Genomic DNA, 25,189 nt, shown 5'->3' on the forward strand with positions numbered 1-25,189 from the left:
CAATAGGCACAATGGAGGGAACTTGGTGCCTTCAGTCGGAGAGGATGCCAGAGGCTGCTGGAGGATCAAAAGCAGCGGGTGCTCCAAGCGGAAGTGGGCAGGGTCCAGGGTGGAATCTGGAGCCACTTCTGCTCTGATTTGCTGTGTGGCCCTGGGCCGGTGTCTTGCCTTTTCTGGGCCTCAGTTTCCTCATCTGCCAAATGAGGATGTTGGAGAGGTGGTTTATAAATCTGGATATTCTAGGAGAGTCTGGGAGATGGGAGAGGGTGGTGATAAGCTTGTGGGCTTTGTAGTAGAACAGGACTGGTTCAAAATCCCTCCTGCCACATTAGCTACGGCATCATGCACGCTTTGTCCTCTCCAGCCCCGGTTTACCGATCTGTTCAATGGGCATAAGTTCAGTCCTGCCTCATGCCACTGAGACGGGAAGGATTTTGGGAGAGAAAAGGTAGAGACAAGCTTGAAAAGTGAGCCTGAAGACACAGGATTGCTTGTCCCCTCCCCTGGCACACTAATTAGATGACCGCAGTGTCCCGCCACTAACATACCACCAGTCCTGCACCATGCAAGTGGCTTCTGCTGCTTTCCCTAGTCCTCAGAGCACAGTCAGAGGTGCATCTCCCTCACGTTGTCCCCAGGGAAGTGGTCAGCAAGCCCCCGCCTAGCTCCATGCAATTCTCAGCCTGGAGACGTCTCTGGAGACTCTGCTCACAGCCCAGTAAGTGGCTTCTGCAGACGGCTGGACTTGGCTCCTGTAGATTCCAGGGCTTGGACACACGACCTCTGACCTCCCGCCCCCCTGAGCACCCGTCCAGCCTCAGCACTCGATCGGGGCAGCCGCGTCTCTCTGCAGCCTCCCTGGAGGCACTGACGGTGTGCATTCTCTGCTGGTGCCTGCAGACTCCCGGTTACACTGGAAGCCGCTGGTTCTGTCCCTGTCCCCCACCAGTCCAACTGGACTGCCGACTCTCGGATGAGGGGAGGTCTCTGTTGTCACCTCTGGACATGCCAACCTGAGCCCTGTGTTTGGCACAAAGCAGGTGATTAGCAAGTTCTAGTTGGCAGTGGTCAGGGTGCCCCTGCAAGAGGTGGACAGAAGGCCCAAGAGACCCAGCACTCTGTTCCCGAGGGGGAGGTGAGTGTTCCCAGCCTCGGACAGAGAGGGACAGCTCAGAGAGCCGGGGCTTGGTTTCTGGAGTCTCTGCGTTCTCTGTTTCAATGCCAGCATGGGGTAGCTGCAGTTCCTGAAGTCCTCCTGCTGTGGGGGCATGTCTGGAACTGAGGGAGGGACCCTGCTCCTCAGGGTCCCATCCTGGTCCAGAGGGGGCTCTACTGAGAGAGACTGACAGAAGACAGAGACAGACACCGGGAGACAGAGACAAAGCCAGGGCAGGGAAGAGATGGCACCCACAATTCCCAGCAGAAGGCGGAGCACTCTAACTAGTGATCCACTCCTGCACCCTCTCATGGCCCAGGAAGGCTGCTGTTTCTTTAAGATAAAGGAGACCCTGGAACTCCACAGGCACTGTTGGGTGTCCGTCCCCTGTGGGCAGCATCTGAGCTGCCCCCTTGAGCCCTGTGTTTTCAGACAAGTGTTCCAGGCAAGGGGGAGGTCCCCTGAGTCCAAGAGCCCCAGAGTGGCAGCAAAAGGTCAAGAGAGCTGAGTGAGGCTGCTTAAAAGAAAGTGCAGAAGTGAACAGACATGGGGACGCGAGGCTTGGCTGTGGGGGTGCTGGCGAGGGGGATAGGGAGAGCCTGGTTACGGGCCGCTCACAGACCAGACAGATACCTACAAGCCCTCACACCTGTGTGGCCAGGGGGGCGAGGAGGCGGCTCTGGACCCTCCATTCGAACAGCGCATTTGTTGAGGCCTCTGGGCCTTTGGTGCGTTGGTGTTCCAGCTGCCTGCAGTGCCCTAACCTGCCCTGTCCAGTAGCATCTCGTGTCCATTCAGAGCCTGCTCCTCTGTCCTCCTCTTCCCCCGTGCTGCACCTTCCTGACTGCTGCTCGCCCCTCCTCCGGGGGGCTGGATGGCCATGATCAGACTCAGGCCCTTGACCCTCGTTACCTGCTTGCACTCTGGAGGTGACCTCAGCCACACAGCTTGCAACTCCGGCTACCTATGACACTCCCAAATTTAGATCTCCAGCAGCCGGGACCGCTCTTGCCTTCCAGACTCCCATCCAGCCATGGCTCAGCCTTTCCGCCCGGATGGCTCAAAGGCATCTCAAACTCCACGTGTGAAGCGCAGCCCCCCGGCTTCATTCCACCCTCCCCCGGCCATTCTTCTCAGGCTGAGATAATGACCACCTCCCTTCCCCCCCTGGCTCCTGTCCCCAACCCACGAGCCAGCCCTGGCTGTCTTTGTGATCCTCTCCTCTGGTCCAGCCTGTCTGCGGACTCTCAGACACTTTCCAACCTCACAGCTTCCTACCTCCTCCCCCCTCTCACTTTCTGCCTTCACAGGGCACCAGCACAGCTTTTCCTTGAACACTGAGTTCACCCCACGGATTCTGGTCTCCCCACCCTGGATGGAGACTCTGTTCCCTTTCCTGGATTCAATTATCTTCTTAAAACTTAGCATCTGACATACAAGAGGTTAGTGTTTATAGGTATTCATTGTCCACATCTCCTCGTAAGAACAGAAGCACCATGTGGGGGGAGTTTTGTCTGTTTCACTCCCTGCTCTGTCGACCAAGTTTCAAGGGGTCCTGACACAGTGACTTCCAATAAATATCTGGGGAATGAATAAGTGCTGCGTCCTCTTCCCTGGACACCTGCTTATGGGGCCGGCACAGGACTCCTCCCGCCTCCCCTGCACAGTCCCAGATGCTACGCAGTCTCAGCATCACCCCGTGGTAGCGAGTCCAGTTCTGGGATCCCGAGTTGGCTTCTGCTCATCTTCAAAACCCAGTCCTTAGTTCAGGTCTGATCTGGTGCAAAAGTCTATAAGTGTTTGATGAATGAGTTAAGTAGAAAGTGGTGGTTAGATGAATGGGTAGATGGATGGATAGGGAGGGGGAAGGATGGATGGGTGGGTGGAGGTAGTTGGGTGCAAGGATGGATGGATGGATGGATAGAAGGATATACAGATGAATGGATGGATAGGTGGGGAGATGGATGCAAGAATGGATGGAGAGATGGGTGAATAGATGGATAGGTGGTGGATGGGTACCTGAATGTAGATAGGTGAGTGGATATATGGATGGATGGATGGATGGATGGATGGGGGTGGATGGGTACAGGGATGCATGGATAGACAGATGGATGGATGGATGGAAGGTGGGTGGGAGGATGGATATGTCAGTGAGTAGATAGATGAATAGATGGAAGAAAGAACAGGTAGATACACAGATAGGTGTGGAGAAGACTGATGGGTGGATGGGTGGATGGATGGATGGATGAGTCTCACCACAGCACATAATAAAGCCTACTGGTGGCTTGGGTTCGACAGCAGGACTTCTCAGGGAGGATGGCTCAGACCAGTGCAAGGCAAAAGTATAGATGCAGATGCGGTAAACAGGGTAAAGCTGAGAGGCTCTGGCGTGGTCAGAGCTGGCTATGTGATCCCTGGCAGACCCAGTGACTTCCTGTGCTTGCTCTCATGGTCTGAGCATGCAGATAACTCTTGCCCAGGGCTGCCAGGGAGACAGCTTGGAGTCTGAATGCAGTCACAAAGGAGAGCACAGCCGCGCTGCCGTGAAGCACCCTCCCGGCAGCCCCTCCTCTCAGGCCCCACCTGCTGCTGACCTCGGGGCCACATCATGCTCCATCCACCAGGCCTGAGGCCCTGGCTACACCCTCAGAGTTCAAACTGGGCCGGGCTGCTAACGTGACCTGTCTCCAAAGACCAACTGATCCTCCTGATTCACAGTCCTTGAGATGAGAGTAAGCGGAGGGCCTGAACCCAGCACCTGATTTAAAGACACCCAGAAGCCCAGAGTGTTTTGTGGTCATAAGGAAACTTCACAAGGAGGTACGGGGAAGGCTTCAGTCAGGTCAAGAGCAGCAGGGAGAAAGGTGACAGCCCTCGGCTCCCGTCCAGCCGTTACTTCCCGACCTCGCCCCCTCCCAGGCTTCTGGGAACTGTGGCGGCATGACCTGGGCACCGGGGCTTCGAGGACCTGGTGTTACCTTCAGGGTCTGGCAGCTTAGTGACGGGTGGTGGCTCCTCTCCTCTCCTCACACACCTTGTGACATGGGTCTGACGGCAGGCACGGGCCCCTTCTTCCTCCTGGGAATACAGGGGAGAGACAGGACATGCGTGAGCAGCCAGGGACACAGATGGCTGTCCAGTCCTTCTCTCTCTATCCCACACTGGACTAGTCCCCATGGCCTCTGAGGTCACTTAAGCCCACTGTGGATGCCTGATGGATTAGCCCGTGACCTCTTCCCACTCAGCAGCCTCCAATGAGGAAGAATCCTCCTGGCGAGATTTTAAAAATACACCTGCACATGAGTCTTGTTTGTTCTGGGGCTCGGGGCCTTTGGGCTGCTGTTTCTCTTCTTGGTGAGGAGAGCAGAGAGCCATGGCCTTCCTGTGTGGCCCCCAGGAAGGGTGACAGAGAGAAGCTGTCGGGGTATTTTTAGCAGGACACACAAAGCCCTGGCCTGGCCTCCTCTCTGCACCGGGCCTGGCTTCGGGGAATTATCTCACACGGTAGGCCGGCAGTCACTTTCAAAGCCACTCTTTGACCCCTGCCTGAATTCCTTCCTCGTGAATTGTTCAGCAGGTCTCTCGGAGGCGCTGGGAGCCTTATGTGAACACCCGTGCACGCCTCCTTGGGAAAACCAGCCGGGCGCCCTGCTTCTCCCTTCCTACAAACCCGGAGGGTTGCTGCCTTGCTGGACACGGGTAGGGAGGCCAGAAACAGAGTCGAAAGCAGACAAGAGCCCTGGAGGACGACTTCAGGCCTTCTGCCATGCCCCTTGCCATTCTGGGTGGGAACCGAGGCCTACCTGCAGATGACTCAATCAATACTCCTGCAATCTGGCCTTATCCAAAGCCATGGTGGCCAGGGATCACAGCATGCTAGTTACATATTTCTAATATGCCTTAATAAATAGATAACGAACGAAGCAAAAATGTATGTTCTTTCAGGTACTGCCTAAGTCCAGAATCTCCTCACAGATGACCAGAGTTTCCTCGGCCAAGCTTTGGCAAACTCGCTGTAGCGTATCAACCCTGCTCTATGGACAGGAGAACGAGAGGCAGGGAGGAGGGGCAGCAGGCGGACAGGGCCCCAGGACCAGGGCCAGTGGAGGTAAAGGGACCAAAGTCATGGTGTGCTGGAAGCCATTAGTGTGGCCTCTCTTTCCCGCACTGGTCAGAGTATGACTAGCCCCACTTGAACATGGGACAAGGCCTACTGAGGACGGGTGTTCCAGGGAAGGGCAGAGACACAGAGGCCCAGGGGTCACCATGGCATCTCTTCCCAGCATTCCCTGAGGCCTCTGGTCCCCTCTTGGCCCTCCCACCAGGGTCCCCCACGGCTATAGTCAGTCGATAGGGACTAGAAACACAATCCCCTCTCTAGGTAGTCAGAAGCACTGAGCCCCACAACCTGAGCTCTTGGTCCTTGATCCTGTGGACGCTGGGGCAGCTGCCAGCCCTCTCTGGGGCTTGGTGTCCCTGTGCATGCCTCGGGAGCCAGCCTTGATGATTTCGGTGGCCTCGCAGCTCTCGGGCCTCACTGACACTCTAGGTCCTCTCTGGTGCTGCTACAGGCAGGAGACCCCAGCTGGGCCCCTGGCTGTCCCCGCTGTTTGCCCTTCCCGCCCCTCCTGCTGAGCACAGGATGTGGGTGTCAGGAGGTGAGGGTTGAGTGTGGGGGTCGGGTGGGGAGAGGCCTTGGGACGGGACTTCCTGAAGCCAGATCGGTTTACCACAGTCAGTTGGGCACAGGACCGCACAGCTGTGAGTTATAAATGTCCCTGTCAGAGCTGGGGTGGAGAGAGGCCTTGCTGCCAGCGGAGGCACCAAGGGGCCACGGTGCCCATCTGGGGGCCTCTCAGCCACTGGCCTGTCCTCCCAGGGGCCACTCCTGAGTCTCCAGTCTTCACGCGCCCTCACTCTCTCCACCCCTCTCGGAGATGCCTGAGCGATGAGGTCTGACACCACCTTCCCCTACCCACTCCTCTTCCTTCCAGGTGTGTCTTGTGGTTCCAGCAACCCTGACAGGTCCCGGAGAGTAGGGTCTGCCCTGGGCTCCTGCCTGGCCCTAAACCCTGGGCCTGGCACACAGCCAGCAGCCTCAATGTTCCAGCCCAGCAGCCTGCTTCCCACACCAACGGCCTCCTGTGCTACCCACTGGGGCACACAGAGGAGGGGCGAGGGCGGGAGGGGCTTCCAGCCTGCATACAGGCCACTGGGCCCAGAGAGGGCAGGCAGAGCAGGGCTGGGTACACGAAGGGGGGCCTCCTCCAGTCTAGGATGAGAGGGTGGACCCAGCTCAGGGGTGAGCCTTTGTGTAGCGAGGCTGCCTAAGAGAGAGAAGTTAGGTCCCTCCAACCCCAAGGCCGGGGCCATCCTCCCGCCGGGGCCACTGAGGTGGGAGGCACAAGACCAGCCACAGAAATAGAATAGCCGTCATGGATTATGGTTTGGTTTAACAGGGGCTGAAGCTTATACGATTCTGAAGATCCTCTTAAAATATATATAGATATAAAATTACAAATACCTGTTTAGAATCAGAAGTCATAACAAATCCCAGGAGGCTTAGAGTCCTGAACCCTGATTTCATGAGGCTTCTTTAAATAATTTGCCAAAAATGCCTGTAGTGAAAGCTCTGGGTGCACCTATGTGCCCCAACCCTGCCCCCGCAGAACCTGCCTCAGCTCTCGGGGACTCCCAGCTCCTCCGCAGCTTTACACGCTGCCTGTGAGCCCCTCTCTACCATCATGACAGAGATAAAATGGATATGATCATAATACCCTAAGGGGCTGATATTAAAGGGGCTTTCTCTGCACCAGTCTAAGTACTTCATATGAATTAATTCATTTTAATCTCACCGCGACCTAGAAGTTAGGTACTGTACCCATTTGAACGGTGTAGAAACAGAGGTCAAGAAACCAGCCCAAGACAGACAGCCTGGTGTGGGTGCCAGCGCTCTCTGCTACCTCTCTAGAGAGTCTAGAAGAGTTCTGTCTTCCTGAGAGACTCCAGTGACCTCAGGGACCAAGGGCTAAGTCAGTCCCCTTCTGAAGAAACCATTCATTCATCTCACCCAACTGCTCCGAGTACCCCCCGGGGCACCAAGAAAGACCTGGGCCGAAAACGGGGCCTCCTGACTGCCTCTGCTTCCCAGGGCTGGCTGGCACGGGGAGGGGAGAAGCAGGTCCTAGAGATGCCTGAGTCTGCCCCACGGGGACTCTAAAGCTGGGAGCAGAGGGCTGATGTGCTGAAGGTCACACAGTATGTGTCTTACTCCTTGTTTTCAGGTTAAAAAAAAACCAAAAAAACATGGCTGGAGAGAAGTGACTTCCAAGGGCCTCCCAGCAGGCAGGGAGCCCACGTCTGAGGTTGATTTTCTGGAGGGGCGGAGCAGGGGGTCAAGTGGCCTGGGGTCAGGTGCTGTGGCCTCCTCTGAGTCTGTCCTGTGTTTTCCCTCTGCCCCTGCCCCTGTGGCCTTCCAGGCTCCCCTGGATTGTGTACAGAGTGATAAAAGGGCCGATCATAGTAGAGAGAAACAGACATTATTACCTCATGTACATGTATGACTGCATGACCCATGTGATCCTGCAATATGTGTAATCAGAAAAATGAGATTACACTCCATTTATGTATGATCTATCAAAATGTATAAATGCATTCTACTGTCGTGCACAACTAATTAAAACAAATAAAATATTTTTTTTTTTTAAAAAAAAAGGGCCGATGAGCAGGGGGGTGTCCCTGGTGGCAGGGGCAGTGGGTCATGCCGAGCATGTCCCTGGGGCACTTTGCACCAGCTCTGAGTCCTTTGGCTCAATGTCTACAGTCATTCTACAGAGGAGACTCAGGCTCCAGGGACAGCAGATGGAACTGGAGCCCTGGCCCCAGAGCCCTGGGTACTTGCAGCCCTAGCTCAGTCTGGTCTCCAGACAACACCTGTCCTCATCACTTCAACCTCTCTTTACCTTGGGAGGTGGCCATTTTCAGGGCCAGGAAGAGAGAAGGGGCTGAGGCAGGGGCTCACCCGCCTATGCCAAGGAGGCCAGGGAGGCAGATCCTGCCCCACCTTGAGTGACCAGGTACAGGCAAATGGCTTCACAGGGACTCCCATTTAAACTGCCCCGGCAGGAAAAAGGGCGCCTTTCTTGTGAGCTACTTTTGGCAGCCACAGGACTAGGAAGAGAAGGCACAGTCCAGGGGCACTATCTGCATGCTAGGGGATGAGGTGGTGCTGGCCTGAAGGCTGAGGACTGGCCAACCCTGCCCCAGCTCTCTGGTGCCTACAGCCTGTGGCCTGGCCCTCATGCTCAGGCCCTCCTCCAGTGTTTCCCACTTCAGGTGCCAGACACTGCCAGCCACATCTGTGCTGCGTCTTAATTATTTATGTATCATTATTTAAATCACTTTAAACCAATCACTTTCTTTTTATTTAGCTTCATCTACAGCAATATTATCTGTGAAATCAGGGGTTTGATGAACTAATTATATATTTTTTTTCTAATCCACACGAAAATAAATACATCATATTAAAATTTGAAATTTAGATCCTCACACTTGTCAGGGCGGTCAATATTGCCCAAGGCCAGGATGGGGTGCAGGCTGCTTCTGGGGAGGGCTTGGTTCAGGTGGAGGGTGGGGAGAGAGAGAGAGAGAGAGACAGAGAGAGAGAGAGAGAGAGAGAGAGAGAGAGAGAGCACCTCAATCAGAGTGGTCAGGGAGCTGGGAAGCAGAGTCTGGGTGCTGGACAGGGAAACGGGAAAAGGTGGAGGTTTCCAGATGGGCACACAGAGGGTGTGTTCTGGGCCACAGGCTCAGACCAGGCGACCTCCTTTCCTCCTTACAGCTGGAGTTTGGGCCTGATAGCTCTCCAGCCATCTTCCTGCAAATTCCTCCTGATGAGGACAGGATAGCGGGGCTGGGCCCAGGGGCGGGAGTGGCAGTTGTCTCTGCCACTGTCTTGCTGGGGCTCTCTGGGCCTCAGTTTCTCCACCAGTACAGAAACGGTGGACGAGTCAGCGTTCAGTCACCTGAACCACATGCAGCCGCTCTGAATGCTGGTGCAGCTGGGTGCTCCTGGTGACAGGCCTTCTAACTGCCCTGTGACCTCTTCCCCTTACACCTGCTCAGGGGCCTCGAGTGGTGTCTGGGGTGCCAAGGGGAGACAGGGCCATCTTGTGTGACAGCTATAAAATTAGATAATCAGCTAATCACCAGCAAATTAGCATCCCATCTTTACATAGAACAAATATAGTATTTACGTAAAAGTTGTTAGGAGTTTCTCTCTTTTTAATTAGCAGAAATAAATGCAAAATGAATGGTAATTAGGCAGCTGATGGATTCGGTAGTACAATTACGCCTGCAGCGGTGCCCCAGTCCTTAAACACTGCGTGCTCCCAGGAATCGGAGGAGCCTATTTATATAATTTATTTATAAAACAAAGTTAGCAGGAACAGAGGAGCGAGGCCTGGCACGGCTGGGGAGGGTCTTGGCGGCAGGGGCAGGGCCCTGGGAGGGGCGCGAGCCGCAGTGCCCAAGGCCCAGGGGGAGGGGGCTGCTCAGCACTGGGGCATGCAAAGCACCATCAAGGCCCCCGTGTGTCTATTTCAGGCCCAGCATATGTCACCAGGAGCTGGGAACGGTCCTCTCTGGCAGGCTGTAGGTTGGAGCTGCGAGGAGCCGGGAGCAGCTGTTCTTATCCTCCTTCCTGTCTGTCTCCTTCTCTCCCCTGGTCACCACCTCTCTCCTTTTTGCTGGCACTAAGGCTTCACTGGGCACTTCTCTGCCCTGCACCCTGGGGTGAGTTCCTCCTGGAACTCAAGGAAAACTAGATCTAGGAATAACGCTCTAAACCCAGTGGGAGTAAGTTCCAGATCATCAGAGCACCCAGTGCGGTGGGAGTCCAGAGGCAAGAGCCCAGAGAGGAAGGAGGCAGCCCACCCGAAGGGATGCCAGTGGGGTTTTGAAGGATGCCCAGGAGTTTTCTGAGAAAGCAGGAAGACCTGCAGGTGACAAGGTAGGGAGGGGGCAGTCGCACTGTGTGACTACAGTTAGGCGTGCTCCAGGGCTGAGGATGCCAGAGAACGAGGCAGGGTCTTGGATGACAGGCAAGGGGGTTGGATTTGATCCCAGAAGACACAGAAAAGTCTGAAGGAGGGAGCGAAGCAGCCTCCTCCTGCTCGCAGTTCTTGTCTTAGATCCCCCTCCCCCACCCCAGAGCCAGAGAGAGGAACAGGTCCACAGGCCATTAGAGGCAGCTGGTCCAGCGCAGCAGAGCGAGCGCTGAGCAGGAGGCTAACCTGATTACGGGAACAAGAGGTCTGTCTGCGAGGGAGGGCGGGGGAGGGAGGGTGGCCTCTCTGAGAGCAAAGGGAAGGGGCACGTTCCCTAGGTCCTCTGAGTAAGGGGCCTCTCTTCCCTAGAACAGCGTCCTCTGCCCTGCCCTCCAACGCTGATTGCTAGGAGCAGCCTCCCCAAGCCTGGAGGACAGGAGCCAGTGGCGCCGGGGGTGCTGCGTCAAAACTCAGCTCTCCCCCTGCCTTGTGCTGTGACCTTGAAGATCCACTGGGCCACATATTATGGTCACCAAAACAAAGGGGAAAGGCGGGAAATTGGTCCTCACCTCATCTAGAGGGTCTTATGGGCCTGGGTTGCCAAGCTTTCAGGAATCTAGGCAGGGCAGACACGCTCCAATTTGCCAGAGTCCCTGCCACTCCCTCTTGCCTCACCCCAGCCCAATTCCCAAGCTGGTGTGGTCCCTGCAGACAGCCGAGTAGAAACCCCTGCAAGATGACTGGCTGGGTCCTTCCAAGCTGACAGCCATGACCTGGTTTGGGCAGACCGAAGGCCAGGGTGTGTGGAGATGGGAAAAAGGCCAGTAGTCAGAGTCACTGGGGAGACAGTCATGGCCACACTTAGGCTGGGGGCGCCTCTACCAGGGCACACAGCAGGCCCTCCCTCTAGTGGCTGCGTGGACTCAGTGTGCCCACATCTAACCTGGAGCAGCGTAGCCCACCCAGCCTTGAGTGGCGGGGGGTGAAAGCTCAGAGAAGCTAGCGAGGGGGAGATCCGAGGGAAGTCAGAGTCCCGGGGGCAGCGGGACTGTGCCTTCCAACACTGCGGGATTTCCCAGAGGGAAGAGCCACACTTTCTGGCAGGGACAGCTCTCACACCTCTGGTACCTTCCTTTAACAAGGCAACGCTCCCATGACCCGGCCTGGTCCAGGAACAGTGTCGGCGTTGTCAGTGGCGGTGGCTCTCGGGAGCACGCTCTGAACTTGTAAGGGAAGCCCAGATCACACAGCTCCACTGGCCGCGCTGTAAGTTGCGCTCCTGCCTTGGGCCAAAATCAATATAAATCTCCACCATGACTGTTTCCCCAGAACAGGGCCCAAGCCCCTCGAGATGACATTCCACTCTCGGCGAGTGCTGGGGGCTCCCTTTATCCCGTGACCTCAGCCTCGCAGGTGAGGCAGCTGAGGATGGGGTGGGGGGGGTGGTGGGAGGGCAAGCCAGGGGCCAGGCTGCCTCCGTGCCTCCCCAAAGACACGCCCGGTGCTATTCATCAACTGGTTTGCAGGGCCGTGAGAAATCAATGGCGTTTGTGCTGCAAACTCATCATTAGGACAGGAAAACTGCAATGGAATTGATTTGTTTAAATATAATAACACAATTTAGCAGAGAATCGTGGGGGTGGGGAAAGGACCCAAGCAACAGAACAGGACCAGACAGCTCAGACAGAGGAGAGGAGCAGCCTGCAAACACCCTCCCTGGCTGCTCCACCTGCCCCGCCCCTGCCCCCCAGGGGGCCAGGCGGGTGTGTGCTGTTGCCCTCAGCACCTGCGGGTGGCCCGGATGGTCACTGCTATGCTGTTCTTTGGAGGTGACTTTGCTTGGTGAATATCGGTAACACCCCACGGACTCTTATCAGGCCCCGGCTCTGGTCCAAACACCCATGTGGGCTGGGAGGCCACAGGATTAACAGCACAGAAGGCACACGTGGGGACGGGGTGGGCTTCCTGGGGTCTCAGAAGGTGTGAGAGAGGAGTGCAAGGGCAGGACCAAGGTCAGTGGGCAGAAATAGAAGGTCTCTTCCAAGAATGGGAAAGAACCCCTTTGAAATATGGCCCTCAGCTCATGGATAAGGTGCCTGTCGGTCCAGATGATGACTGATGAGAGTTGATTTTATTGATCCTTACACTGTTCTAGGACACTGTAAATATTTTGCAACTGTCACTTCACTGAGTCCTGCTATCCTGTAAAGGAGGGACTATCATCACCCACATTTCACAGATAATCCCACTGAGGCTCAGAGAGGTCAGAATGACTGACCCAGGACACACAGCTCATCAGTGAGGGTGCTGGGATTAGACACTTGTGTTTACCACCCCAGAGTCTGGTCCCTACCCACTGCACCCTACGGTCAGCACTGACTATCAGCCTCCGTGTGCCTGGGGAAACGGATGGCTCCTGCCCTGCTCCAGAAACTGAGGCATCAGATGCACTGGGCAATTCCCCAGCAGCTTCCAGGTGCTTCTGAGGAGGGTGTGGGGCACAAAGCTGGTCCTGGCACTCGGGTGCCCCATGCCCAATACAACCCCAGGGTCTGTGGGCAGGAGGCCCAGGCGCACTGCCATCTTTGGGGAAGGAAAGCCCAGGCATCCTGGGCAGCCTTGCAGAGCACACAGGAGCCTTCCTGCCAATCTCAGAATGTGCCTATTCCTGGTGACTGTGGGGAGTCAGGAAGGGCAGCGGGGGGTTGGGAAAGGAATGTAAAGGCAAGAACGCCAATGGCCAGCAGGAGTTGGGTGATGAGGGGGACAGGAGCCCAGATCCCCTACTGGGCCATGGGGTAGGGGGAGGGAGGTCTCAAGGACATCCTAGGCTTCTCCCCTGTCCTCTGGGCTTTGGATGCCCAGCTTCCCTGGAGCATCAGCAGCCTGCATCAATAGGAATTGACCCGGGACTCTAGGGAGCACAGGTCCCTCCCCAGGAAGCCCCAACCTGGGGGAGGATGCTGCTACCCGTGGCTGACACCAACTCCATCCTCTCCCCTGCTGGCCTTTCCCCTTCGTCAGCTACTCCATCGATGCACCCGAGGGGCTCCTGCAGTCCTCCCTGCCTCCCTCTGCCATCCCCTTTAAGAAGAAGGCTCCTGGAGCTCTCCAGAGCTGAGCGCAGGGCTGCCGAAGCCCCCATGCAAAAGGGAAGACTGAGGCCTGGTGAGGCGCTGCCCAGGGCCCCCCAGTCAACAGCAGGTCCAGCCCTGGGCACAGACAGCCCAGCAGGCAAGACCCAGACCCCTTCTGCTAGAGAGGGAGGGAGAAGAGGAAGTTGCAGGGGAGACCGGAGTCAGGGCTGGGGGTGGTGGGGAGCAACGATGGTCAGGCCAGGGAAAGGAATTGTCAGATGTGGGCACCAGCAAGCCCCTGAGCCAAGGAGGGGTTCCGGAGGACTCAGAATTGCAGCCAATGCTTTCAGACAGGGCCGGCATGGCCGCCATCCTGGTTTGCCTTGAAGAGAGAGGTTTCCAGAATTTGGAACATTTGGTACTAACACTGGAATAGTCCTAGGCAAACCCAATTGGTGGTCACCCTAGCAGAGCTGATTCTGAGTTCTGGTTCTGGTTTCTACCATTTTCAGACTCCATGTGACACCCCCCCCACCCCCCACCGCATGCCTCCGTTTCCTCACCTGGAATAGAGTTTACAACATCACCTCGCGTACGGTCACCGGGAGGGCTGAATTCAATAATGTACGCCAAGTGCACGACATCTGACACCAAGAACTCAACCAACGGCAGGTGGCCACTGATGCTGCCACCAACTGCACCACCAGCCTCACTCCACGGGGACCAGCTAACACGTACCCACGCTGACCCGTACCATACGCTCTTCTGAGTACTGCACACCTGCTGTAATTTAACTCCCATGACACTTACAGGGGCGGCACCATTATGGACCCCCTTTCAGGCGAGGAGACCAAGGCATGCAAAGGCCACGCCACAGGCCCAGGCTCCCGCAGCTGGCAACTCCAGAACCTGGAAAACCACTTCTGTTTCCACTGGGCTGACTCCAAAGCCAGGCAGCCACTGGATGAAGGCCAGTGTCCACAGGCTTCTGGTCACACTGACCCAGCCCCAAAACTGGACAAACACAGGCTGGGCAGGCATGCCAGGCCACTCAGAGGTGTACAGGGGATGGAACAAGAGTCCCTGACTGGGGGGAAACCGAGTCGCCAATTGTTAGCCTGGGTCTTCGAGACCTTTCCCTTCCTGCCCAAGCACATCAATCTCATTTATTAGGTTCCCAGTGTGTATTTACACAGCAAGAAAGGACAGCCGAGACACACACGCCTGCCTCCAGCTGCACACTGCCTTCAGTCTGGACACACTGCAAGGTCAGGTGAGATGCTCGTTTCAGAGGTTAGACCTGGGCTGGGGCTGGGGCTCCGTGGTACAGCACTTGCCCAGTAAGTGTGAGGCCCTGGGTTCAATCCCCCGCACAGCTCAAACCAGAAAAGACGAGAAGAAAGCAAACAGAGATTAAAAGTCAGCAATGTGCAATTCCATTTCCAAACCGGGCTCCTCTGGGCTGCTGGTGTGACAGGAGGGAGTGGCACCAGGGCAGGATGCCACACTGTGTGCACTGGGCCCAGAGCAGGGACGGCCCCCTCTCCTTACAGCCTGGGTAGCACAGCAGAAACCAGCAGCTCAAGGAAGGGGTCCGGTTGCCTAGGGAGATGGCAGCCAACAGGAACTGCTCACAGGGAGTAAAGGAAGAGAGGCTGAGGTTCAGGCAGGGCACCTGCCCCAACACTGTGCAGACAGGTTGGCCTTGCAAAGTCCCGGCTCAGACTCAGAGGCTGTGCACACAAAGCCATTCCTGCTCCAACGCCTCTGAAGTCCTGGGCACAAGGGACCATATAGCACTCACAAACAATTAGCTTCCAGCACCCAGGAGAAAGGTCATTGAGGCAGGCAGGCACTAGCTGGGCAGGGGCCCCAGGAAGCTGGACCTGGTTATTTTTAGCCTCCTGATTCTAGAGGGAGGAGGCCATTCTCCTCACCAGGTAAATGTCAGCGCGACTGGCAGACCCAGTCAATTAAAGCAACTGGAGGCCGGGAGGGAAGACGATACCAGAGGCCTTCTCCCCTGGTTTGGTCCAAAAAGGAGGCTGACCAGGGGCCTGTATCCTGGGTACAAGTCTTGGTTTGGCTGTGTGACCCTGGCCAATTCTCATGCCTTCTCTGACTCCAGTTTCTGCCACTGACACAGGACCTAAGCCCATTGATATTATGAATGTGACTCAGGGGTCATGAAAAGGCCTCTGAGTCGAGGGAGACTCGCCTCCCTCCCGTGGGGTGGCTGCCGTACTATTCCAGAAACGAATTCTGGCTTCCTGAGCAGGAACTGGGCAGCCCTGAGCTGGCGCGTCCTGAGCTGGCGGCTGTGCAAATCGCTGAGGGGATTTGCGCAATCGCGGGTACTCGGAGTCCAAGGAGCTATAGCTGCTGCTCTGCTGATAGGAGGGAGGTGAGAGGAGGGCGGCCGGCCGGTGGAGACGCAGCAAACACACGCCACCTGGCCCAGGCCACCAGGAGGGGCCGCGCCCTCCTGGGGAGGGCAGCAGGTGCCCACGGGCCTGGCACCAGCCCGAGAGGCTCCAAAGGGCGCTCTCACTGCGTCACGGTCTGAGCCCCGCAGCCTTGGGGAGGCAGACTCCCTCCCAGGAGGCGGTGGCCAGTCATGGGAAGGACAGGGGAAGCCAAGTCTCAGCCCACTCCCCGGGCTCTGCTCTGGGAGCTGGGTCCGAGGCCCACAGGTGGGTCTGCCCCAGGGGCCTGCTGCTTCCTGCCAGTCTGGCAAACCCCAGAGTCCTAGACCAACTCTAGCCAGCCAGCCAGAGAGCAGCCCTGAGGCCAACAGCAGCCTCCTCGGCCAGCTGCCCACCTGTCTCCTTCTGCCCAGGACCCTGGCCTCAGGTCACAAGGCCCCAAAGGCAGACCCTTCCCAAAGCACCAGGTGCTTCTGAGGCTCCAGGTGCCTGAAGCCCAGAGGCGATCTGAGGGAAACTGAGGCAGAGTGGGGCGGTAATCTGCTCAGGGACATTTAGCAAGTTAGAAGGAAAATGCTAACTTCCTTCTTCTGCCATCTGGCCTCCAGGGGGCATCCCCACCGCCTTTTCTTTCATCTTCTACTCTCGGCCCTCTGCACGGTGCACAGGTCTGCCTCCGTCCAGCCATTCCCTTGGCTGGGATGGTCATGGTTCAGTTCAGGCTCTGGCTCCTCCTTCAGGGCCCAGCTGCAACCCCACCTCCTCCGGGAAGCACTCTCTGATTGCTGAGCCCCTCAGAAGAGTCACCAGCCCCTTGCTGTAGGGACCACAAATGCGGTTCTGTGGTCAGCCGTCTCCCAGACGGCAGACCAGCTGGGCAGTCCAAAGGTCCTTGGCAGAGGAGGCTGTTGAGCCATGTGGCCTCTGATTTCCCCAGGCCACTTTCCTTCCTCACCCTCTTGCATGCCGTCAGCTCTCGGATCAGGCCTGTGGTCCCGAGGCTATCAGCTAGATTGATGGGGAGAAGCCCTGTGGGTGGCAGGTCTGGCTGGAGGCCATTACGGGAGGTGAAGGCAAGCGAGGCCTTCACCCAGGCAGCTCCCTGACCCGACCGAGTGGGTCTTCACAGATGCCCTGAACCCCCATGTCCTCCTCTCTGGGTCCCCAGCCCCTCCGTTGGTGCTCCGGTGACCACGGCAGCTGCTCTCTCCCCTGCCAGTCTCTGCACCTGCCGTGCTCTCCAAGAGGTTTGGGGTCACCAAGTGCTCCAGTGAAAGCCTAGAGCACCATGCAGAATGACTTTGGGGTGCACCCTCCACCTCTGGGCCTCCGTTTCCCACCTGCACACAAGGGGCTTGACCAAATGATTTCTAAAGACCACGTTCTCTCCACGAGAGACAGCAACCGCGGTGCGGCTGTGACTCATGCAGACCCCACCTGTGATGCGAGGCCACCAGGTGGACCCGGGGATGCAGGCCAGGGGCAAGGCTGTTCTCTATTTCAAGGCAGACTCCAGGGCTCGGAAGAGACGGTGAGAATCCTTAGCGGGAGGGGGAAGGGCTTGCCATAGCACACAGCTCGACACGCCTATGTGAGTGAGTATGTACAACTGGGGAGGCACCCCAGGATTCTAGGAGCCCCAGAGACCCAGATCTGCCTCCTTGGCAAGGACAGCACTTGCCCGAGCTCCGGTCTCCTATGTTCACCATGATGCTGCTGTGTGTCTCTAAGCTGGTCTCTGGCCCTCTCTGAGTCACCTAGTCACTAAACACTCTAAGCTCCCAAGCTAATGTCTGGCCTACCGGGGATGTGGGTGGGGTAGTTATACAGATGGCAGCAGAAGGGGGTGGCACCTGGATCCGCCCTGGGAGCTTCATCTTTCACTCTTTGGGGAGGCTGGCTTGTCCCTCCTGGTAGAGAGCTCCAGTGCTGGCCAGGAGAGAGGCTGGCAGCTGCCCAGTGGTGTCGGGAGGTGTGGCCCACTGGAGCAGACGAGCCCTCCACCCCAGCCTCTGGGCAGGCCGAGTCTCAGGATGCCCCCCCACCGGCCTAGCCAGCAGGCTGAAGCTAACCCTCCCAGTCTGAGCCTGAAGCACGAAGGGCCCAGCCTCAGAGGCCCTCCTGAGCTGCCTAAGCTCCTGCTTCACCTCACCACGCAATGCAGAGACTCCAGGAAAACCTCCTAGGAACACGGCACACCTCTGCCTCCTCCAGGAAGTCTCCCTGACCGCCTCCTCCACCCCGCCTCCCCCACGCCAGGCTTCTCTCCAGCAAGTGTGCACTTGTGGCTTTGTGACCTCTGCCCAGGCCTGGGCTGTGTTCACTCAGCTCCTCAACTGCCATTCACTTTCAGATGTCAGAGTGGAACACGGTGCCGAGTCCAAGGAAATGTTCCCCCACCCTGGCTGTGGGAGCGAACTGGTCACCCAGCGACCATAACGGTACCTGTGAGCAGCAGTTGGTAGTGGGGGAAACACATATTTTAGGTATCAGATAAAACAGGGCTCAAGCCCAGCTCCACCAACAGCTGGTGACCCTCAGTAGGTTTCCTAATCTCTATTATGTGTTTCCTCGTCTTCACAATAATATAATCCCGCTTCACCGGGTTGTTGACGCCTTTCAAGACTGTACTCCATGACCCCTTGGCCTGTCTGGTTTTACAGAGCAATAAATAACAGCTCAGAGAGAGGCAGCGACTTATCCAAGGTCACGCAGCATGTCTGAGGTGAGACTGAGGCTTAAATAAAGTCCTGCTCAGAAGGCCAGCCAGGAGGCAGCCTCACCCTGCTGCCCCCCTCCCCCAGGGGCGTACCCAGCTCAGGCAGGAAGGAGCAGCAGCCTGGGGACTATTTGCAGCTCCAGCAGGGGTGGGGGTGGCCAGTTGGGCTGCAGGCAGAGGGGCCTGAGCTGTAGGCAACAAATTCCAGGCAGGGGGAGGGTGGTGCGCATTCTCAGCTGCCCGAGAGTGATAGGCGCACCACTTGAGGACCCTGGAATTCCCAGCTCTGCAGGACCCTGGGCTGGGCCAAGCCAGGCCCTCTGTGAGTGGGCGCTGGCACTCAAGGTCTTAGCAGCCAGCCCCACACCTGCCCCTGTGACCCTGGAAGTGTGTTGATTGACAGGCGATGGCCTGCAAGCTGGCAGCGTGCAGCCTCATGCACGTCAGGGGTTGGTGCGGAGGGAGCGCGGCCCTCTCCCCTAAGGCTGCCCCAAGTGACCACAGCCCCACACAGCCCGGCACTTCCCGCTGCTACCCACTCGCCCGCGCACTGCACGCTGCTGTCTGCGCTCCAGGCACTTCCGTGGGCTCTGCCCGGCTACCTCAGAGACCTCCTGAGGGGTGGGGCTGGTCCTGCTCTCCCTCCTTTACAGACGTGAACATGGGCACAGAGAGGTGAAGTCACCTACTCTGAGGCCATACGGAGAGGAGTGGCAAGGCTGGAATCACCCCAAGGCCCAGAGCTTATGCCCTTAGTCACAGCCATGTCCTCTCATTCATCCACCAAGTGTTTGAGTGCCTTTTACAAAGTGCCAGTCATACGGGACAGTTGGTCACTCCCTGACGTGTGTCCCTCTTCTCTGCGTCCAGCCTTTTCTGGCTGTTACATTCCAAACCAGCTCGGGCTTCTCACCTTGCCTGGTGTGAGACTCCCACAGGCTTTGGAGCCACATATACCTGGCTGACCCTGACTGGCCGTGTGAGCTGAGCCATGTCACCACAGGGCAGGGCAGGGCAGGACTGGGGGCTTGACTCCTTCAACTAGATGGCCCTCGGCCTGCCTGGCCCTCCTCAGTCCCCCAGGTACCTGAGGCTGCTCCTGGGCCAGGGGTTGGAGCTCTTTAGCAGGAGGGAAAAACCAGTCTCCCCAGAGGGCTGGAATGCAGGTCCGTCCCAGGGTGGAGCCCAGGTGCGGCCTCTGCTGTCACCGTCAACACCCCTGTCCCACGTGGAGCCCAGGAGCTTGGGGTGGGGTGGGGGCTGTTCCCCCAAGGCTCTGTTTTCCATCCAGCAAATGGGAAGAGGGCGTCTCAAGGGCTCTGTCAAGGGTCTGATGGAATGTGGAAGAGCTTGGCCCTCCACAGAGCCTCATGGTGCAAGAGGCCATTGCGACCACCTGGAGGAGGAGCCAGAGGGAGTCGAGGCTCCTTGGCATCCAGCCAGTGGACATGAGTTTGCCAAGAAGAGCTAGACGGACAGGCGGGAGGCAGTCAAGACAGAGGGCTCTGCAAATAAAACCCAGTCGGCCTCCACCCGCCCTGCCCACTCCTCACACATGCCACCTGGCCTGGTGGGTTAGGAAAAGGGCAAAAAAAGCAGGCCACCAAGACAGGCAGGGACAGGGTTGGAAGAAAGACAGGGACAGGCCAGGGAGGCTTGGACACCGTCCCTGATGGCAAAGTCTGCCTAACTGACGTCTCTGTCCCCGGCTGCTCGGGACAAGCTGCAAGGCCAAGCCAGCAGCTGCAGGGAGGAGGACACCAATGCTCCCCAGGGCAGAGAGGTTCAGGAGGTGAGGGGGACTTGCCCAAAGCCACCGAGCCTCTAAGTCAAAGGGGCAGGCTGCCGACGAACACAGTTCTTCTCACTTAATCACAAGCACTACGCTGACTTCACACACAAGGACAGTTGCCCGGGGCCCCAGCTGGCAAAGCCCCACTCTGCCATCACCATCTTGAAATTCTTCATAACGTGCATTTTCACTTTCCACAGGGACCCCCAAGTCTGGAGCTGGACCTGATTCTAGGAGCTGTGGATGGGCACGGTCAGGTGCAGCCTTGGAGAGCTGCGAATGGACTCTCACTTCCTGGGGACTTGCTGGAGCTGGGGCCACTGCTAGGTCTTCCTTCTCCTTCCACATCAACCCAGCAAATGTCTCCTCTTCTTTCGAGACCCAGGTAACTGTCATCCCCCGCCGCATGTCATGCAGCATCCCAGCTCCCTGCAGCAGATTAAAGAGCCTGCTAATGGGTGTGGAAACCCACCTCCTCCTCCCAGGCCTAGTCCAGGCCTCCTGGGGATCAGGAAGTCTCCTGCTGGCCATTTCCAAAGGACGATTCCAAGGATACTTTACAAAGGGGTCTGGGAGAAAAAAGTTTCTAGATCATGCTAGACAGCAGGCTTTGGAGGCCAACCCATTTTTTTCTTTGCGAGAAAACGGCAAATATGCCAGGGAATATTGGGCCAGGAGTAATGCCCAGGTAACCCCAGAATCTTCCTGGGGAAACCTCGCCAGCTCAAAGTGGTTCCTCCAGGAAAGAGGGTGGGGAATGGGCCTGGGGGTGCAGTGGGGTTAATGAGCACTAATTCTGGCTCTGCCACTTCCTGGCTATGTGGCTCAACCTCTGTGTTTCCCCATCGGCAAAGTGGGCACTAGATGGCCTGTTCCTGGAGGGAGGTCACTGGATTAAGGAGCACAGACTCTGACTGCCAGAGGCCTGGCCATGAGCCCAGCACCAACACTTCTGAGCAGGTGTCCTGGGAAACTCACCTAACGTGTCTCTTTACTCATCTGGATGGTTCTGTAAGGCCTCTCTCCTGGGCTTCTCAGGGGGATTCAAAAAGCATGTAAATGATGTGCCTGCCTAAAGTGACTGGTGTGCCACAGTTCAGTGCCACGGACCCCAAGTGCCCCGGAGTCTACAGGGAAAGGCGGATGGGGCACTGGCAGGATGACATGGGTGGGGCCCGGTAGTGCATGCCTGTCGTCCCAGCGGCTAGAAAGGATCACAAGTTCAAACCCAGCCTCAACAACTCAGCAAGCCCTATGTAACTCAGTGAGACCCCGCTGTCCCTAAATACAAAAAAGGGCTGGGGATGTGCCTAAGTTGTTAGGCACCCCTGGGTTCAATCCCCGTTTCCAAAAAAAAAAAGGGGGGGGGATGCCATGGACCCCACTGCCCTGGAGAAGCCAGGGGGTCACCTGTCAGGCTATGACTCAAAGGGTGCCCAGGCCCCAGGGGGCCTGGATGGAGTCCCCAGGGCAGGAAGAGCAGGGACAGGGCCCCACAGATGTCCAATGGCAGTGCCTACAGCAGTCCCACTGCACCCATGATCCATTTACTTAGGAGAAGAATGACTCCAATTCATTGAAGCTGCAAAGCACCGGAAATTGTTCTCAGCAACCTCCATCTTGAATCCTCATGACCACCCAGGGGCAGCAGAGGGGGAGTGCTCCTGTTTCCAGATGAGGAAGCTGAGGGGGCGGGTGGAAGGCAAGAGCTTGGCCTTGGTCAGTCATGTGGTCAGCCCTCCCCACCACACCCACAGAGCTTTGGCCTTGGCCCACGGCTGCTGGTGCCCCTGGCGGCTGCTGGAAACTTCTGCAGATGAGAAGCCAACAACTCTGAACTACACCTCTTTGGCCCCTTGTGTGTGTCTGTTGTGTACAGTCCCAGGTGCACGTGTGAGTGCCACACATGTGCATCTGTGTGCAGCACAATTTGTGAATGTGCATCTGATCATGCACATGCCTGCAGGTGGACCTGCGCACACATGTGGCACTCAGGAGTGATGTCCATGTAGACATGGACATGAGGGAGCTTGCACTTACACATCTGCATCAGTACCTGGGCACCTGACCAGTAATGTATGAGTGCATGTAGGCACATCTGCGTGTCTTTTCCATGTGCAGGCATGTGTGAGAGCACATGGTTATGTGTATACCGATGTCTGTGCATGACTGTGACTCTGGGCAGAGAGGTCTTGGGGTGTGTATGTGAAGATATCTGTGTTTATCCATACTTTCAACGAGAACATCAGGCCCCTGTAAAAATGCAATGTCACCCAAGTTGTCTTCTCCCTCATGAACCTCTCGGCCTCCTCAGGAAATTCTAGGCCACCACTTGCTCCACCTCCTCAAGAAGCCTTCCTGGATCCCAGCCTCCCCCACCCACTCAGAATTCCAAGGTCAACCCCATCTCACACCTTGGCAGCTTTCCTACCTTCGTCCCAGCGTCAGCAGCTGCAGAGGCTCCAACTCCCTCCCCAGTCCCTTGTGCTTCTCACTTTGGCCCCAGTTAAAATCCTCTAAATTCCCACTGGGACTGGCCTGTGGGACAGCTCACTAATGTTCTGGCTTCCAGCGAGGCCTTTCAAATGACTTCTCCAGTGCAGCCAACACTAGTACCACAATTTATAACCCTCAGTGGCTCCCATGGCCCTTGGGACCCAATGCCCCAGCCTGGCATTGGTAGCCCTTGTTAGTTTCTTCCCCATCCTGTCAGGCTCCCCACTTGACCACTGCTCCTGTCTCCCCACTCTGTGACTCACGTTGGGGTTATTTACCAGAATTCCCCTTTCTAACCTCTGAGCCCTGTTCACCACTGTACAGGGATGTCCCTGCTTCTGCTGGAAAGTCTGACAGGCCTCTTTCCCTCGCATGGTGGTGCCTGGTGTAGGGTCTGCATACAGTTAGTGCTTAATATGAACTTAGGAAATTGAACAAGGGGGGTAAAAATGGAAAGAGCCTTACCCAGCCAGCATAGTCCTTCTCTAGAGGGGACTCTGGGTGTCACCTCAGAGGGACTTCGTAGGCCAGGGCTGGTGGAAGCCATATTGCATCCACCTGATTCCTGACCCCACACCAACCAGCAGCCTTGTAAAAGGTCCCTCCTTTTGCCTTGAGTAGGGACGGGACCTGGCACTTCTGAGGACACTGATCCCCACCCTCAAGAAGAACCACGGAGGGGGCAAGGTCAGAAGCAGGATGAGCCAGGGCTCGGGCTGGCACCCCGGAACACACAGACCTGGGCTTGAACCCCGGCTTGGCCCGGTGTGTGATCTCAGGCAAGTCACTTCCTGACCACAAGGCTCAGCTTTTTCACCTACACAATGGTGATGATTGTAACTACCACCTCCTGGGGAGGTTATGAAGATGAAAGGTCATAACCACACAGGAGCCAGCACACACAGAGAAGTGCCCAAATGTCAGAGGGCGTCACCGTCACCATCATCACCATCACCATCCTGCTGTGTCTATGGACGAGATAAGAAAGCCGAGGCCCTCAGCCCTGGAGGGACAGGGCTCCCTGAGGTGACACCGGCAGTTGGTAACAGAATAAAAGCAAGCGTCCCAGTCTGGGGCCAGGGCACCCCCGGCCTCCACTTCCTTCCACTGCCTCGAAGGAAGAAGTGGAAACTGGACACTAAGACGCTCCCCTCCTGGCTCTGCAGTCCCCTGAAACGCACTGCCTGCCCTGGGGGAACCCTGGCGCCCCATCCAGCCCACACTGGCAGGCGCACAGCACTGGGGTCTGTCCCATCCCGCTTACCTGCCGAGGTTTCTGCAAACAGACAGGGATTTGAGGCTGCGGGCGAGGGGGATGGCTGCCCCAGCCCTGCTATATCCGAGCACAGTCACTGCAAGTCCTATGGAGAGAGGAGAGGGGACCGTGAGCTTCAGGCTCTAACTCTGTGGACAGCCCCTCACGCCCTTCACTGACCTCTAGATCCTATCTGCCTTGTCCCTCGGGCCGTCTCCTGGTAGACCAAGCTGGCCCCAAGAGGAAGCTGAGTGCTGCCCCCGAGTGCTGCTCCCCACTCCTGAACTTCACATTCAAGGCCCCAAACCAGCCCGTGTCCTCCACTGCCCTGTATGACAGCAGCTGCCGCCAGCACAGCACAGCCTCCGGGAACCCACCTTTGGCATGTGCCAGAGGCCCTTCCCGGAGCTCGTTGTCCCCACTTCTCTGTCCTTCAAAGCCCCCCTGGCCTTGCAGCCTGCTCAGCTCAGAGGCTTCTGTGGGGCCCTCTCCGCCTTCCCTCCTCCCTCTGCTCACCCCCCAGCCAGCTTTGGGCCTGCCTGGCCCTATCTCCTCCAGCCTTCCAGAGGCTGGTCCCCCTCTTAGGACAGAGCTCCTGGACATCAGGGATGAGGTCTAGTTAGTAAGAGCCAGAGCCGGCTTGGTAGGGATGGATGTAGTGGGAGAGGAAGGTGCGCAGCGGATGATCTGAACATGGTGGGCCAACTACCACGGGCCGGAGATCAGGAAGCCCCCGCGGCCTCCAAAGCATCCCTGCCTCCTTCCTGCTGCGAGAGCCCAGGAAACAGGGATCAGATGGGTGAGCGGACAGACACTTGATGAGGTTGATACCTGGCTTTGGTGTTTTACAAGTGAGGAACCTGAGGCCCAGATAGGGGCTGGGTTCCTCCCGTGGTCCCACAACACGCGAAGATGAGGCCAGAAGAACCTGCTCCGGGCCTGCCCCCCACAGCAGCTGTCAGAGACCGTCTCCCAGGTCCTGTGTCTGCAGGTACCTGGGTCCCTGACTGTGGATGGTCAGGCTGGACATGCAGGCAACTTCTAGGTAACAGAGAAAAGGCAAGGAGAGGACCCTGGGGTTGGAAAAGCCCACTCAGAATAGAGACTCCCATCTGATGGCCCCATGTCCCCCAGTCTAGAGGCCTGAGGTTGGGGGTAGGCAGAGGGATCCCCTTCCAGTGCCTCTGCAGCTGCACAGGGTTAGCTGCATCTTCAGTTGGC

General features: G+C 57.2%; 1 protein-coding gene across 6 annotated transcripts in view; it reads right to left on the minus strand.

Moving 5' to 3' along the window:
• The window catches only part of ZMIZ1 (zinc finger MIZ-type containing 1), a 218,767-nt gene that overhangs the window by 150,103 nt on the left and 43,475 nt on the right, over positions 1 to 25,189 (minus strand). For 4 of the 6 annotated variants that reach the window (XM_079136065.1, XM_079136066.1, XM_079136061.1 and 1 more), the window contains exons 2-3: positions 23,978 to 24,074; positions 4,135 to 4,234 (exon numbers count right to left, since the gene is read on the minus strand). The gene's annotated coding sequence lies outside the window, so the exon portion shown is untranslated. The remainder of the gene's footprint in view (positions 1 to 4,134; positions 4,235 to 23,977; positions 24,075 to 25,189) is intronic. The other 2 variants (XM_079136063.1, XM_079136064.1) reach the window with 1 other exon arrangement.

This window comes from Sciurus vulgaris, assembly GCF_902686455.1.
Source record: "Sciurus vulgaris genome assembly, chromosome: 4".
NCBI lineage: Eukaryota > Metazoa > Chordata > Mammalia > Rodentia > Sciuridae > Sciurus > Sciurus vulgaris.